The sequence below is a fragment of the Urocampus carinirostris genome, chromosome 16 (genome assembly GCF_059441175.1).
Source record: "Urocampus carinirostris isolate Australia breed hairy pipefish chromosome 16, RoL_Ucar_1.0, whole genome shotgun sequence".
Taxonomy (NCBI): domain Eukaryota; kingdom Metazoa; phylum Chordata; class Actinopteri; order Syngnathiformes; family Syngnathidae; genus Urocampus; species Urocampus carinirostris.
Genome location: NC_142364.1, coordinates 27,595,422 through 27,599,349, shown reverse-complemented (window position 1 = coordinate 27,599,349; position 3,928 = coordinate 27,595,422).

Below are 3,928 nucleotides of genomic sequence, written 5' to 3'. Positions count from 1 at the left end.
ATGCATGTTTTTGGAATGTGGGAGGAAGCCGTAGTGCCCGGAGGAAACCCACGCATGCACGAGGAGAACATTCGATCTAATGACCTCAGAACTGTGCCGCACACGCGCTAATCACTGCGCCGCCGTGCTGTCCCGGATCTTTTATCAAACACATTTATTCACATCAAATGGGGAAGGGGAAGATTTTCTGGTTCTGCATTTAATGTGTTTACTGATTTATTTAAACAGTTGATTTAATGCAGTTTTACTCCTGAACCAGCTCACCAAGCTATACAATCTTGACACTGCCCTCGAGCGCCCGTAAGGAGCATTTGGTTCTTACTAATTTTAAAAAGTCACAATTTTAAATAGAAATGATTTGGGGAGTTGCTTCTTTTCTAGACATACTCAAAAAAGTATGGCGGGCCGGATTGCAGGCCGGATTCTGTTAGATACAGTATATTGTTACTGCAATATTCATCCATTTTTCCCACTTGTGCATGAATTGGGTCTCCTGTATTTTTATTTGGAATGTCGTGCTCTTCATTACAAATAATTCTTCCACAGTACACACCCACTGCTCCACAGTGAGGAATTCTTGTTTCTACCATAATCTTGTTAAAAAAAAGGCTTTGGTTTTATCTCACCATCACACTGTCTTTAGTTGCTGTACCAGAGACGAATATTCTATTCTCAGCATTGAAAGTGACACATTTATTTTATTTGTAACGTGAAATGCGTACCATGACTGAAAATAAGTGTGATAATGGGATAAAATCTACCTTTTCACAAGTTATATATACAGTACCACTGGTGAATCTGTGTTCTGAAAACCAAGTTGAATCTGGGCCTGTTAAGGCTGTGCACAACACAGAAAGTTAATGTTACATGGACTTTTTTTGTGAAGAACTCATTTATTTTATATAGTATTTATATTTATTTTCTGACTTTGTTTTGTAAATAATCCGAAGAGGGTTTTTTGGTTATTATTTATTTCATTAATTGTGTGAATATTTATTTTCTGACTTTTCACGCACTGTGAAGAATCCAGGATGTTTGTTTAAATTGTAGTTTTCTGGAAAAACATAAAACAAAATTGCATTAGAGGCACTCCTGCAATTTGTCCTACTTTTTCTTTTACAAACTGACTCTGGCCCCTCATTAAGGGAAATATTATGTGGAATTCACAGAAAAGGGGTTGGGGACCCCTGGGGTAGACAGTGCCAGAATATCCTCAGTTAAACATGTAACCCCCTACCAACACCCCCCCCCCCTTTTTTTTTCACTTTACTGTTCCAAATGTGGGGCAGCGCAGCGACTGAGTGGTTAGCGCGTCCGCCGCACAGTTCTGAGGTCATGGGCTCAAATCCAGCAACCAGCCTTCCTGTGCGGAGTGTGCATGTACTCCCCGTGCTTGTGTGGGTTTCCTCCGGGCACTCCGGTTTTCTCCCACATGACAAAATCATGCATTTCAGGTTTATTGGCCGGTACAAATTGTCCTTAGGTATGAATGAGCGGGTGAGTTGTCTGTCTCTGTGTGCCATGCGAATGCCTAGTAACCGGTTCAGGGTGTCCCCTGCCCCCTGCCCGAAGACAGCTGGGATGGGATGGGCTCCGGCACCCTTGCGACCCTACTGAGGATAAGCGGTGCAGATAAAGGATGGATCGTCCAAATGTCATTACAAACCTTTGCCCTGCAGGTAAAAGAGTAAGTTTGGACCTCAAATGGTCACTGACTCCCAAATGAGTAAGACTGTAAAGGTAAAGTCAAGCTGATATTAAGGGGTGTAAAATAGGTCTATGAAGTTTAATGATAATAATAAATGATTTGGTAATTAAACCTTTAACTTGATCACCTTACTCTCTGACAAGTGCTTTACTTGTGACATCCATCCATCCATTATCTGCACCGCTTATCCTCAGTAGGGTCACGGGGGTGAAGGAAGCCCATCCCAGCAATCTTCGGGCAGTGGGCAGGGGAAACCCCACCAGCCAGTCATAGGAAAACAGACAGTTCACTCGCTCATTCACACCTAGGGACAGTTTGAACCGGCCAATTAACCTGGCATGCATGTTTTTAGATTGTGGGATGAAACCCACGCAAGCGCGGGGAGAACATGCAAACTCCTCACAAGAAGGCTAGTAGCTGGATTTGAACCCATAACCTTGGAAATGTGCTGCGGACATGTTAACCACTCATCTGCCGTGCCGACCACCTTTGGCATTAATGCTGTTAAATTAACACGCTCATAAAAATGTATATACAAACTCTCAAGACGTGTCTGTGTGAATGGGTAGTGTGAAGCACATTGTAAAGCGCTTTGGGAGGTCATTGACTTGAAAAGCGCTATATAAATGCAGGCCATTTACCATTCAAGACGTCAAAAATTGGTAACATCTATACCTGCGTTTGCAGCTTACTCCAGCATCCCGCTTGGGATCCTGAACCATCAACATAATACAATTTCTGCATACTGAATTAAAAAGTTCTTGAAATCATCAACCTAACACAAAAGCAGGAAAAAATATTAACATTAAACAAATTCTAATTGTACTATTAAATAACAAATGCAAGCTTATGTTCAGAAATCATAAATTGAGAATTTTGAGAGTAACACAATAGAGCAATGAGTGTAAATTATAGGGATGTTTGTTTATATATATATATATATATATATATATATATATACATATATGGGCAGCACGGCGGCGCAGTGGTTAGCGCGCAGTGGTTAGCACGTCTGCGGCACAGTTCTGAGGTCGTGGGAACCTCCTGCGTGGGTTCAAATCCAGCTCCAGACTTCCTGTGCGGAGTTTGTATGTTCTCCCCGTGCTTGCGTGGGTTTCCTCCGGGCACTCCGGTTTCCTCCCACATTCCAAAGACATGCATTTCAGGTGAATTGGCCGGTCCAAATTGTCCCTAGGTATGACTGAGCGAGTGAGTTGTCTGTCCCTGTGTGCCCTGCAATTGGCTGGCAACCAGTTCAGGGTGTCCCCTGCCCACTGCCCGATGATTGCTTGGATGGGCTCCAGCACCCCCGCGACCCTACTGAGGATAAGCGGTGCAGCTGATGAGATGATATGAGAGATATATATATATATATATATATATATATATATATATATAGTGCTGTTCAAAATAATAGCAGTGCAATTATTCCAATTTTGTATATTTTGTATTGTTGCATGCCAAATAAGTGACCAGTAGGTGCAGTAGATTCTCAGAAAACAAACAACCCAGCATTCATAATAGGCACACTACGAAGGCTGTGCGATTGGGCAGATACAGTAGTTCAAAGGGGTATGTTCTAAAAAAATAGCACTGTCTGCTGTTGACTGTACAAACTCAAAACTACCGTATTTTGTTTTTCTAAAAAATGGTAGGATTTATCGATCTAGTCGCATGGCCAGTTTTTTATCACTCTTTTGTTTATATTTATATATATATATATATATATATATATATAAATACATAATGTGTGTGTGTGTTGAACAATAATAGAATTCCACTAAAAAGTTGCACGTATCTGAATTGCCAATGAGCAAATTACTGATCAATTGGGGAAAATAAATGAACTTTTTTTTTTGTAGCACTGGCTTTATTCAAGAGGTTCATACTCAGCAAAATGCATCACACAAGGGGGAAAATTAGATAGGTGACATTGCAGACCAAAAAAGCAAAGTTTACAAAAGCTATGTGAAAACTTAAAACCATATGGTGAAATTATGGTCACAGTTCAAGCATCTAACTGCATCCAACAAAAAGTATACATAACAAAGAGAAAATTGTTGGTCTTTTTATGCAGCGGCACTAGTTTGTTTAGCGCCTTCGTTCTGTCACCAAGTAAAAGGTACGAGAAACACTTGTTTCACTTGTATAAGGAAATCGCAACGCTCCCCTTTATGCTGTCACCAACTGTTATCCAGGAAGGTCTTTGCCTTTATTTTC